General features: G+C 41.5%; 1 protein-coding gene across 2 annotated transcripts in view; it reads right to left on the reverse strand.

Annotated features, from left to right (window-relative positions):
* Nucleotides 1–14,404, reverse strand: part of agbl4 (AGBL carboxypeptidase 4) — a 356,132-nt gene that overhangs the window by 52,169 nt on the left and 289,559 nt on the right. The gene's annotated exons all lie outside the window — the stretch shown is intronic.

Here is a 14,404-nt window from a genome sequence, read left to right on the forward strand (position 1 = left end):
TAAATACTTTTTTGCCCCACTGTATATGTATATATATATATATATATATATATATATATATATATATGTGTGTATATATATATGTATATATATATATATATATCCATCCATAGGTCCATCATCCTATTCATGTAGCCCCTTCCGCCGGGGTATATATATATATATATACGTGTGTGTGTGTGTGTGTGTGTGTGTGTGTGTGTGTGTGTGTGTGTGTGTGTGTGTGTGATTCTTGGGCTCGCTGTCCCTTTAAACCAAGCGTTCATTTTAAAATTTAATTATTTGCATTGTGGGAGTTGTTTTTTGTCCACATGACAGAGGCAGCTCCCCGGGGTTTGACTTAGTAAAAAGATTGATGTCCCCACAACATGAGTCACACACACACACACACACACACACACACACACACACACACACACATAAAAATAAAAAAGAGAGCAAAAATAAATATGTTCCGTTTGTTCCCAACAGCAGTATTTTGTTTCCGCTTGTACACTTTCTGGCATTTTTTATCCTTGACAGTTAGTTGTGTGTTCCATTTTAACAGCTGCAGTCTGCTCTTCTTAGTTGGCTGAACTCCTCTCATATAAAAAACAAACTGTGTGCCATGCACTCTGCTGCACTGGTTTAAACAGCGAGCTGTCCACACAGACAAACGGGCTATTGTTACATCTGCAGCTTGTAAAGACAGCTTGGATGGCAAAGGCACCAAAACACTGGAGAAAAAGCAGTTTACTCAGAGTTTGCTCAGTTTAAACTGTAATCTATGTTTTTAAAAAGGTTCAGTTTATGCCGCTGCCCCGAACAATCTGAAGGTAAAGTGTAAAACAAGATATACTTCATTGTAAGAAGAAAAAAGCATAACATATAAATCAAAATGAGTAAATATTGCTTGATATATAATAATAATAATCGCATTTTTCCAACCGAGTTATTTAAATAAAAACAGCAAACTTGCCAAACTATAGCCTGCAGGCTTTTCTAATTCCATTTTAACATCTCAAAGAGAATCATCTTTCTATCAGAATCAGTAGCTTCTCTCTGAAGTCTTAGAGGAAGTTCTGGGCAAGAAGTCTCGCAACGGAGGCACAGTCCATTTCGGCGCATCAATCGGTTACACAGACTTTGAACTCGGTTGTGGGTATGTTCAGCTCTTTAGTGATTTCCAAAGCTTTCAGCTGAATATCAGCTCCAGTTAGAGGCATTTCTTCATTCCGCTTTTCAGACAGATACTCGCACGCGCTCCTGTCAGCCTCTTGAAAGCGGCCCGTTTTTGGATGTTGGAAAGATTTTGCATGAATCTTTAACATTTTTAAAGCTGTCGTTTGGGATTTGCCATCTTGCCAGTTGTTTGATGAGTCTGGCTCATTGATCGCTGTGATCCTGATTTGGCATCAACATTCCCACTGGTTGCCCTTAGCGCAAATTACTTTAAAAGCCACTGTTGTTTAATGAAAAGGAGGGGAGAAAAATCAATGTGGTGCGATGGCATGTCTGTCAATCCAGTAGCTGCCAAATGAATTCAACATGGCTGCGGTTAACGTGCAATAACGTTAAAGTTTTTCCAAAAAATGTGACACTTGTTCAAACATAATCTGATGGAGTCTGATGCTGATGCAGGAAAATGTGGTAAAAGTCTCATATGAGAATATTCGTGATCGTGAATCCCTGCTGACAGGATAAAGACGCGCAATGGATCATTTTTAGGCTTAGCAAAATCTTTAAAAGAAAATATGATCCAAGCTGGACTGAGTGTGTTCCAATCCAGGTCGGGAGGGGCCTGGAAAAAATCCTTTATTCATTTGCTTTCCTTTAATGGCAAATGGATAACGAATGCATTCAGCCTCCTCCATTAATGCGGGAATCCAGTCCATAGATAAACAATTTGAAAGAGAATAATCAAAACAACATGTAGTAGCCAATTTCTTTCCCAGGCTGAATATATTAGCATACTTGAATTACACTGATGGTAAACTCTGCATTCTAGTCCAAATATCAGCGTAGTAAAAATAAAAGAACAGATTTAATTTTATCCACAGGACAAATTGACAAGTTTTGGTTTTGTTTGTAGGATTTAGAAAAAAAATCTAACAGTTATCCGTTTCACTAATCTCTCTGTAAGTTAACTTGAAAGGATTTAAACGCAGCGTATCACCTGCTGTTAATACAACTCCCCGATAAAGCTGACATCAAATGTCTCAGATAACATCGCTGCTTATCTCTGGAAATTAAATGTCTTACAGAATGTCTTGAAAAATTGGACTGTTGTGTAACTGCCGAAAGGGTAAAAAAGCTGCTGCGGTGAAACCGAATAGTGGAAGTGAATTTTTTCAATGAAACCCGCGACACACGTGTGCAGCTCAGAGCAGCTGCGTGGCCGCCTTCACACCCACGGCTAAAAACCAAACTTGCACATGTGAAATGAAACCAGCTGAAAATGTAACTGCGCTCCTGACGCCCTTTTGAGTCTTTCTCCTCCCACTCCCGATTGGCTCGCCTGATGCAATAACTGCGTGACGGTCGGTGTAGAGTTAACGAGGTTGCCATGACAACGTGCAGGGCTGCATTGGGATGGATGCGTGTGTTTGCGTGCGTGCGTGCGTGTGTGTGTACTTTGTTTGAAGTGGCAGGCCTTTTCAGCAGCTTTGATCAGGGAAATGTTTGTAGTGGGGGCAAACCTGGAGAACAAACAGGACTTCAGAGAGATCAGCGATCTGTGCAACGCTCACACGTGCGTACGCACAAATACACAGACACGAGCTGAGAAGAAGAAGAAGAAGAAGTCAGCTTTGTGAATAAAATCAGAAACACACAGACAGCTCCTCTGCTGAAAATCTTTCCCGCTGACTCCTGTGACGGGATACGAGAAGTAGCCGTAACTTCAGGCTGACTTTCCTTTCCTGTTCTTTCCCTCTCCTTCACACACTCGTGGCTGAAGTTTTTCAAGAAACACGCCCAGAAGAAGTGATCTAGAGCACAATCTGTGCACGTGTGCTTTTGCCACCCCTGCAGGGCCAGTATAAATCAGTATCGAGGAGAAGCCAGGTGAGTGCTTTAGCAGCCAAGGTGTCATACATGGGCCCCGCGCTCTTCTATCACGCTATACTGATCAGTAGCATGTGTGCCCGTATGTCAGCTAACTGCATGTGTGTCTACGCATGAGAGGATAAGTCAAACAGGCGAGCCAGGAGCTGTGATTCAGACAAATACGCCGCGCCGCTCCCGACCCCTGCCCAGATGGACAGCACTGTAGCTATTCTCAGAGCCACAAGCACATTACTCAGTCCCCAAGGTAGGAGGATAAGTCATCCGCTAAGGTCGCAGGAGCCGTTATGTCTCTCACCGCAAGTAGTTCAGAGTTTGAAGAATGGAGCTACAAGGCCGAAACAGCAGCTCCACAATCAGAATGATAAAACGTGGCAACGCGGTGAAGAAATGCATAAAATAATCTCCCTCTGATGGGTCTGTCCGAGGCATCACACGCCAGACAAAGATGGATACGGTGCTATATTTTACTAACAGTACAGACTGTGTACTGTTTGAGAGAACATTTATTGAAAAAAACAACCTTATTGTCCCCCTGGAGATGAAAGGGTATTTCTTCTGATATGACTTTTACAAACATTTTTCAATCCTGAGGTTGTAACTTTTTTTTTTTATAAGATGAAACAATTAACTAGTTTTTACACATTTTTTGATTAGAATGGTTCAACCCTTACTGTATATTAACAGTAGATACAGATTTCTGCAATTTCTCTTATGTAGCATTTAAAAGTAAAAATTCACTACAAGTAACGTACATAGTAAAAAAGGATATAGTTAAACAGGTACTGGGACAGTAAGAGTCTACAGTAAGCTACAGCTTGTGGCTCTTTGAAGATGTGCTAAACTTTCCTTCTTGGTAAACCTTACAGGTAAGGCTGGATCAGGTGACCTTGAACCACACCTTAGTTATGCTGTTATAGACTCATGTGATGCCCTCATCACTTCTTCTCCACTCATCTCCTTTCACAATTTTATATACCACTACAGCATGTCATCAGATCTCTGTCTCCCTGTGCCCTCTTTTCTCTTTCTCTTGATCCCCCCAATCCATCGCCCCTCACCTGGATTCACCTAGATCAAAGCTTTTAATGGGAAATCATTCAAAACTTTTCGAGATATTTTTTGTGAACCTTTTGCTGGTGCTTGAGGAAAAAAATCAGGGGATCACCAAAACTGGTAAAGTTCATTGGCTGGCCACAGTGTTGTCAGAATAAAATGTCTTGGCACTCTAATGAAGAGCTGTTGAGCTATTTTGCTCTGATCTAAAGTGGTGGACTGACCGCTGTGTGACATTACCATCCCTCGAGCAATGCTGCTAGAAAGTTGAAAGAAAAATGTAAAGGGCATCGGTACAGTAAACCCTTCATCTCTGAAATAGGTGAGGATAAAATAAATCTACTTTGTGTGAAAATAAGTCAATTTTAATTTAAAACATACATAAATATTCATTAGCTCTAACATCGTCAACAACGACAAAGATGAGTAAAACATGTGGACCAATCTGCTTTTTCCCCATTATTCATGGAGGCTGAGTGAGGTCAAGAAACAAGCGAGTCAGGTGGCCCAATCGCACCCAGAGAAGCGGATCTTAAAGGGAGCGGGCTGGAAAATGGTGATGCAATATTAATTGGTGATGGTGCATGCCAGGCTGTGCAGGGTTGTCTGGGGTTTGTCTCCCCGAGGAAAGGCTGTCAGGAGCCAAGAAAGACAGGCGGGATGAGTCCCTGACCTTGTCTGTCAGCTGGTGGAAGAGAAGAGTGCTGGGAAAGGAGACCCCCCGTCCCACTGACACTCAGATCAACACTCTGCCAGTCTACGGCAAGCCTGCTGGGACACACCCCAAGGACCAGACAGACAGAATGACACAGTGAGCAAGACAGAGAGAATGAATGTAATCTCTCTGGTTGAATAAAACTTTATGACGCTGTCCAATTGTACGGCATGATACTTTGTACTTGGAAAGAGGTTACTGATTACTTTTTAACAGTTCACCCACCCCCGATGCAGACACATGGGAAACACAATGCACTAAACGAGAAGAAGAAAACAAACCGTTAAAGACAAGAAACAAGTCTGCATTTATTATTTTACACTAAAGCAACAAGCGGTTTTTGATAGCAGTGATGATGGAGGGAGCAAACAAGGCAACACAAGCATATGGGTACACACAAACACTGGACACATGTCAGCTCAAATTAACCCTCTTTGTATTTCTGTCACACTTCCTGTCACCAGCAGGATCTCGACTACAGTAGGAACAGAACAGGACGCCGGATTAAATCACTCTGTACCTGAAAAATGTAAATTTTTTTCCACTTTGCACTTTTAATTTTTGATTTTGATTTTGTAATCCCCTGTGAGAAAAAAAAAGATCTAGTGGGTTGATTTATCAGTGACACAGACTTCCTGTTTAGGTTATCCAACAGTGCGTCACGCTGACAGCGTCACTGAGCCGCCCTGTCTTCCTCCCGAGCATCTTCCAGAGAGCTTGTCTAAGTTTATCTGCTCTGTGGGCAGCGGCAAACTCACCGCCGCTGCTGAAAGGTTAACAAGTCAGTGAATGTAAAACAGAGAAACCTATCACAGAAGCCGAAGATCTTCCAAGTGCGCCACTTGAGTACCACGCAGCAGTGAGTGAGATGACATATAGACGCTTACATCCCATCGCTGCCACTTTGACCCACAATTAAATTTTGCGGCGGGTTTCGGTAACATCAGTTCTTCAATCCTGAAACAGAGGTTTGTTGATGTGTGTGCCAAAGACAGAGTGAAACATCACGCCGTAATGCTATTTCCTTGAGTCTGACAAATGAGGCCCTGACTGCACTCGGTACTTGGCAGTTTCCTATGAAAGAATGCATCAATCCAGTTGGCTTTCCTGCCCCGCCTGTCACAGCCACACATTTTCCCTCCACTTGTGGCATGTGCACGCTCGTGTACAGAGAAGAGACATAAAAACAGGAATTACATGTCACAGCTACGCCACCTCTCACAGTTCCTATCCTGTGTTCTTCACTAGTCTTTTCTAATCCATCCCCAACACCTCGCGCTGGATCCCCGCCTCTCCTTTTCCCTTCGCCTGTCTTCCCCTCCTACTTTCCCGCTTCACCCCCCCATCTGAGATCAACACCTAGCTGTGTGCAGGTGCAAGGCTGCTGGCAAACTGTCAGCTTGAGTCTCCTTTACTTAAACACACACACATATATGCACACACAGACACACACACGCAGCTTGGCTTCCACACAGGCGCTTCCCACTCTGTGAATTGGTCTCCACACAGAGAGCTAGATTACACTTTCACTGTCAACACATAAAGGAAGAATAACAGCAAGTGTGCTAAAGGTTGGAAAACACAGGCTGGAGATGCAGAAGGAAAATATCACAGAGAAAGAAAAAAAAGGAGAAAATTGATTATATCAGGGTGAAACTTCAAAAAGCACTGCAACTGCAAAAAAGAGCGTTTTAAAATCTTCATGCATTCATGTGCTTCAGCCACACTGATATTATCTTTAGTGCAGATACATACATATACATAAAGTCACAAAAACAGAGGGTAGTATTTACCTTCATCCCGTCACATTTTACTTCTTCATGATTGTTTTCCATTGATTTTTTAAAAATATATTAATGAAGTTGAATTAATGCTTAAAAAGACAGCAGAGACAGTACAAAAAATAGTTTTACAAACCAATTTTACAATGAATTGAATATATATTTAATTTTTATCATAGATCTTTATTTAGGAATTTCTGAGCAGATGCCACTTTTTGTGCATTTTGACTTCACGTGCGCCACTAGATTCATTAAACAGATGTAGTTACTTGTAACTTAAAGATGAAGTGAGACAAAAGACTGCAATGAGCTCATAAAATGCAACATGTTGCTATAAGTTCATTTATTGTATAACATAAATAAGTTACATAAGGAGCTTTGTGTACCGTCAACCAGCCTTAACATAAAAAACCTACTTAAGCATTCATGCCTCAATAATAATAGTAATAGTAGAAAAGCAGCCATTTGCTGTATAACGAGAGCCTTTACTTTTGATAGTTATTACCTTTGTACTCATAATTAGTCAGTTTTACTGGTGATGCTCTTTTATCATATCTGGGACTCTCCACCATTTGACCTTAGAACTGAAGAAGCTTCTCGGATGAGAGGTGAAACGTCTTCAAGTAACTTAAAGAAGTCCAGACGCTTTTCTTTGCAAGCTCCTTTGACTACGATGACCTGGATGACTGAGAACCTTCACAGACAGATTATTTCTATGACACCGCTTAAGCAAAGGATCTGAATACTTACCAATGAGAATTTTTTCTTGTATTTTTCAGAAAAACATTGTTTGAGGATTCATAAAGGCACCATTACAACTTTGTTTTGTGGCTGTTATAAATATACTGGATGAAATTACTGTTAAAGTCTGAGAAAATGAACTGATTATATAAAGTGTATAATTTTATTTGATCAAATCATTTTATAAACTTACGCTGCCAAATATTATTCTTACTCTTATCATTTATTCTTTATTTTTTGAGCCTGTGTCTTGATTGTTCTTGTTAGCTTCAATCAAACAATGAGAACGGACTCCATAGATAAGATTTAAATGATTACATCAACAGTAATGACTCAATATTAAACTTAAAGAACGAAGGTATTTTAATATAACTTTATTATACTGATTCGAAAAGCAATTAGGTTTGATAAATGATTTCCTGTGTAGCACTAACACACGCGTGCTGATCCGTGCACACTCTTGCGTAAACTGTGCGGTGACCTCCAGAGCTGTGAACATGGAGTCAGTGTCAGCCTGCGTGGCCTAGGGTCATCTGACAGCTCTAAACAAGACTCTCATTAACACTAGGCCATTAAAAGCACCTGCTGGCAGGGCGTTTGCGCGTGTCTGCGTGGTGTGTGTTTGTAATTCATAGCCACGAATTTGGGGTCCGGGTTGACGGTGAGCAGAGAAGACAAGTGTCAGTTTGTTCTTCAGCCACATATCCCATCAGACAGCAGCGCTGCGCAAAGCACCGATGTGAGATGTTAGAGACTGATGGACGAGTGGAGACATTTTACAGCAGCAGCGACGGTTGTTCAATCCATCTGCAGGAGTTATGTGGTGATGCTGCTAAAGCAGAGCCTGAACTTCTTCTACTTTTACCATAACAGACATAAATAAAAGCTTGTTTGCCATCGAAGGGCTTTTAGGGTGTGCAGGTGGTAAAGAGGGCACACTTAGATTCATTGTCTGGAAACAAGAGACCAACAATACTGTTGCTTCTAATGAAAATAACACATTTAATAATAATTAGACATAACAATCCACATTTAGTATGAAAGTTGAGGGATTATCTTTTTATTACATCAAGTTATTGTTTCAGAAATTGGTCGATAATATTGCTTAAATGGGGCTTTTGTACACTGTATTTCATCTTTATTAAAGTGATAGAACGTGCTTTCTTTTGACAGATTAGATAAGGTGAGGCACAGCCTGAAATACACCAAAACAGAATACCCACCTCAACCACAGCCTGTTTAACCTGCTACCATCTGGCAAGCACTACCACCAGACTTCCAAACAGTTTCTTTCCTCAGGCTGTGAGACTGCTGAACTCATCCTCCACACTTTGCTATGAGTAATAGCTTCATTCTATGACTAAATTACATATTCATCCATATATAATTATTTTTTAAAGTAGCATAAAGGGAGTATGCTACACAACCGTAGGCGTGATGAGAATAGAAATTAATCATAACTGTCACATGTGTTTATTTTCACTTTCATTTTTTTCACTTCCAATGTTCATCGATACTAACGCGTTTGGTTAAGCATGTATGCGTGTTTGCACGACGGAGTGCACAGAGTGCATTTGCTGCGAGTGTGCTTCCGTGTGCATGTGTACCAGGGTTCGCTAGAGATGCTATAATTTATCCCACCTAATTAATTATAGTCCAGCACTGAGAAGAGTTATACTTGTCGCTCAATCGGCTCCTCATTCAGTCAGACGACAGGAGGAAAGACCCAGATAAACTCCTGGAGCCTGAAAAGAGCACAGCTTTCTTTTCTTTTTCTTTTTTTGAAGTCTCCTTCTCTTCTCGGGGTGATTCGTCGTGCCTGTTTAGTCGGCTTCACATTACCATTTAAATAAAGAGGCTAGCTAAATGACCACTGGTAGAACATTAAAAGAGAAAATAAATTGTTTTTCTTTCTCACTTTATTCTTTTCTCTTTCTAGCTCAAGCTCCTCATCATTTTTAATTTGTTTGGTCTGGGGGGTATGCTTGATAAAATAATATGCAGAAGAATCCAAATGCAAAACGAAGCATTCATTTTTGATTACAAGGCAAATCTAATCTCTTTTAATGGAAAACAATGACTCACAAAGCTAAGCAGACTTGAAATGACTCAGGTATGTTAATTTCTTGAGGAGAATTGATTATTATAATCTGAATCAACAACAAATAAGAAAATGGCACGAATAACCACCGGGCATTAAGTTTGCTTCAAAAAAAGACCTTATGATGAAAAGGGATAATGTCAAATGATACACAAAGTGCAACAGAGGGGGGGAAAGACCTCTGGGGTCCATACTGTATGTGGACGTTATCTCGTAGCAGTTATCAGATCGTTTTTAGAGCCACTAGTTTAAAGGATATGTGTAATATCTGTACTGATTTAAGCACAACTTTTAAAACATTAACACAACCCTAAGCCTTTGAAGTATGAAATAATACGAACACGCTGTTATACTAACTTTACCGATCATTTTAACACACGGCTCCCTTTTTGTGCTTTTCCGCTGAATTTTGCGCATCTGTAGCTGCCGAGACAAGTGTAGTTTGATCTGTAGCTTGCATGAGAGAGCAGATTGTATTGGACACAGATTGATTGCCCTTGAAATCCAGCAAAATTGCTTAGCTTGTAACAAGTTTTATTTACTACATTAAATTATCATTAAAATGCTATTAGCGCACTTAGTTGATTTCCATTATGAACAACACATCTATGGTGAGAGAGGCACAAAGTGGTGGGTGGGTCGGTGGGTGGGTGCAGAGGGGTTATGGTTGGGACTCGTGTAAGGAGGGCAGTGGAGGAAAGCGGGAGGAGAGATGAGAGGAGGGAGGAGAAATGAAGAGAGGATACACGAGACGAGAGGTGAGACAGGAAGGATGGAGGCGACGAGAGAGCAGTGGGAGATGAATATTAAGCACCCGTAGTGATTAGGGTGGTGCTGCAGAGTGGCACTGTGACAGTGACATTGTCTGCCATTGGCAGCCTCTGCCATGGCGATTCACTGGAACCTGCTTCATTTGGGCCATAATTAGCTTAACTGTTCAGAGAGTGAAAAATTCATCATCGCTTTGAATCTTGTTAATTGGGAGAGCCATCTGCATTAATAGAGGCCATTTGGATGCTCCGTATTTAAGTATGCATGCGCCAGTGTGTGCGTGCATTCACAGGTATGTATGCATGTGCACGAATGTGTGTAGGGTAGACGAGCAGAGTTTTGCATCCACTTACTGGAGGGGCTGATGGACTTGAAACTTTTCCAGTTTTTATCATTGAAGCAGCAAAATAAGCTCCTTAAAAACGATAAGGACCTCCGAACATCGCTGGCAGCAAGGAATTTAACAGTCAAGACCTACCAGCGTATCTTATCGTACAGCTAACTGACAATGTATGAACACCCAGATGGGTGAAGGTATGGGTGGTGCTTCATCAATGTGTGCAAAGACCAAAGGCAGAATTGCTAAAGTACCAAGTTGATGTCACACCTGCAATAACTTTTGAAATGAACAAAGCAGCAGAGATGGCAATGAAGGCTCTTGCATATTTTACTTGACTATATATATATATATATAAATACTCTGCATGGTGTAAATAGGTGGTACACAGATAAAACTACCAAACTGCTCTAAATGAAAAACACAAGTAACTCCTTCACCTACAGTCACAACAACAGCACGAACGAGAATCGATTAGAAAAGCATAAGCTCAACTCTTTTGTTACTTAGTTAATTGTTTCCCATAATGAGAAAAACCTTCCCTGCCTTTGGGGAGAAAATATTGCAGGATAAGCGAAATAACTCGGTTTAGTGCAAAGGGAATTAAAGTCAATATATCGCATCAGTCGGTGATGGACAAAATTAATATAGGGCCTGATCAACAATACTGAAAATGTTAACTGCTGCATGTGTGCTCAAATTTCCATCGTGCTTGTGACGAGCTGCAACAAGGATCGGGATGTATTTCTTCTGTCTGCCGGCGCGGGAAAGATTTACAGCAGCAGCGGTGATGGTCAAGCCAAACCGCCATGACAGCGAACAACAAGAAGCTGGCGTGGAGAGACTCAAAATCCTATAATCAAGTCCTGAGCGTTGGGTTTAGACTTTTAGTTGGTGGCCAGTGTGCCGTTAAATCTAGTTCAGTCTGGGTGGATGTGCTTTGTGGACTGTGTTTCATATTCAGCAATAAAACATGCCACTATTCGTCCTTCCTCTAAACCCAGTGTGTACGTGTTTATGATCGTGGAAACAAACCTTGTTACTCTGAGGTAACATATGCACACGGCGCACCCACTCTGAACTTCCCCTTCCACGAGGCAAATGCGGTTATATTTCCCCATTCAAAACACTAACAATGTCATAAAGATAATGCATTACTGCCACCTATTATGCAGAGCTGCTGCGTGCGCCATGTCTGCATTAAATTCAAAAGGTGAACACGATGAATCAGACAATGTTCCAAGAAGCTCCATAAAAGCACCGAAATGACCATATTCATTAGACTGTGTGTGTGACATAAATACAATATGTCTCCCTCTATACTGCAGTGTGTGAGGAGTACATGGTGTTTATGCGACAGAGAGCCAGGCTGCAGAGCCCAGCCCAGTCTGGACGGACTCAGCCCAGCCCAGCTCGACCCAGCCAGCACTAATCCATCATCACCACTACTGAATCATCACGCTGCCAATAAAGAAAGGCAGCAATACATTATAGACATGTGGCAGGCTTTAGCGATAATGACATTGAGAAGTCCTCTTGGGCTGTAGGAAAAGCCTGGGCGTGTGACACACTTGCTTACAGAGGCAATAATGTATGGAAATGCTTCAGTGTGCAAGACAAGAGAGAGGGACAGGGAGAAATGAAGGAGGTGCAGTCTGTATATAAAGAAAGGAGGCACTCTTCCCATCAGTTTCTATTGTGGACTATACAAAAAGGAGGACATTCAGAGACAATGTTCGTTTTAGATTCATTTGCAAAAAAAAAAAAAAAAAAAAAGAGCTATCTTACAGTCAGTCTGATGTGTCAACACCCCATTTCTGTGTTATCTCGGTCTATACATCTCAGCTGTTAATGCAATAGGGTTTGTACAAGTGACACGTTAGAGACAGAGCTGCCAATCATCGGCATGTCATGTGGCACAGTGCAGCTTGAATCACCCTGTTATGTCGTTTATGATATTGAAAACATTGTGCGTTAACCCCACACGCACTAAACTTAGAATAAAAGTGCAAAACGTACAGGCGAGTGGATTGATCTGTGTGGTGACGGAAGTCCATTACACAGCCTGTGACGATGGAAAACTAATGTAAGGTAAGATGTGAAAAGGCACAAAGAACTTAAACGGTTACACACCTCTGTGAAGCTACACATCACACTTTCATCCTCCGCCTCGGTCTGGAAATCTCTCAGTCTTAGTTGTGTTAAACTCGTGGGTGACATGTTGCAAACGTAAATCTCTGGTATTGTATGACCAACTTAAATTTAAAAATGTCTCTTTTTCCATTTAAATTAAAAGTTGGTTAGGTTTCTGTGTGCTGAAGAATTTGCATTAGCCTAAGGGTCATTCAGGTTTTATGAGAATCACTCCGCACACACAGCCCCCAATTTGAAAATGGAGAAACTCTTTTGACATCAATTATGTGCTGCTGCAGCGTAAAAATAACACCTTTAAGACTCAAACTAAGTTTACACCTCAAGATATGGGAAATTTTTAACCTTGATTCAGTTTAGTTTACCTCCAACCTCTGAAAATGTGCCAGTGAACAACACGGTAGTCAAGAGGCAACTTCCAGAGGTGAAAAATGAATCCAATGTGGAAGTGACATCAACTGCAGGCGTCGCTAGAGGATGGCTGCAAATGAAAGTTAATTCCTACAGACTTCCATGTTAAAATTTCCAACTTCCCACCATTGAAACCCAAAAGGTTTGGGCTCAGTCAATAATTTTGACTGGGGTGACTTTACGACTGACATGTTTCTCTATTGGAGTTTCTTTTATCTGGAAACATAATACCAACACTGAAACTCCAACTGTGAAGCTCAAAATTGATGGGTGACATCAAAGTGGCTACATCAAGATTTCAGAGGTTTATGGATGTAGTTAAATTGGACATGCAGATGGTTGATGTGACAGAGGAGTATGCTAGGAAGAGATGGAGGCAGATGATCCATTGTAGCGACCCTTAAAAGGGTCAGTTGAAAGAAGAAAAAGAAGAAGGAGGGGGGTTTCACTGCAGTTTCTTTGCTGTAGGTTCTGAAAGATGCATGCAAAAAATCCCCCCAAAAACCTAAAACGAAGAACCCATCTGCTTCCAGCAGGATAAAGCACCATGTCACAAACTCAGCTCATCTCAAACTGGTTTCGAGAATATGACACTTGTACTCATATGGCCTCCTCAGTCACCAGATCTCAATCGAATAGAGCACCTTTGGCATGTAGTGGAGCGGGAGACTCGTATTAGGGATGTGCCGCCAACCAATCTGTAGACAGGCTGCGATCATGTCAATATGGACCAAAGCTTCTGAGGAATCCCTCCAGCATCTAACTGAATCCATGCCACGAAAAGTAAGGCAGTTCTGAGGTTCAACGGTGGACCAACCCTGTAGTACATCTATCTATCTCCCCATTTCTCTTCTACGAAGTGGGATCACAGGGTATTCACCACATCCTTCTTCCCAACCAAACTTTCCAGATCCTGCCGAGGGATTCTGAGGCATTTCCAGGCCAGACTGGAAATATCTCTCCAGCAGTTTCTTGGCTCACCCAAAACACTTACAAGGGTAGTCGCCCCAGGAAGGATCTTAACCAGATGCCTGAACCACCTCAACTAGCTCCTTTTGATGAGCAGGAGCAGCAGCTCTACTCCAAGATTCCTCCGGAGGTTTGAGCCCAACCACCCTTCAGAGGAAACTCATTTCGGCCGACTCCTTCAGTCACCACCCAGATTTCATGACCATAGGTGAGGGATGCAACATAAATAAGCGCTATACAAATACAGGCCATTTACCAAATCAGTGGGTAAATTGAAAACTTTGGTTTTTTGGCTCATCACCATCTCAACAGTCCAGTATAATGCC

This window comes from Copadichromis virginalis, linkage group LG23, assembly GCF_057382275.1.
Source record: "Copadichromis virginalis isolate Kocher_CV1m ecotype Utaka linkage group LG23, C_Virginalis_male_GT1.1, whole genome shotgun sequence".
NCBI lineage: Eukaryota > Metazoa > Chordata > Actinopteri > Cichliformes > Cichlidae > Copadichromis > Copadichromis virginalis.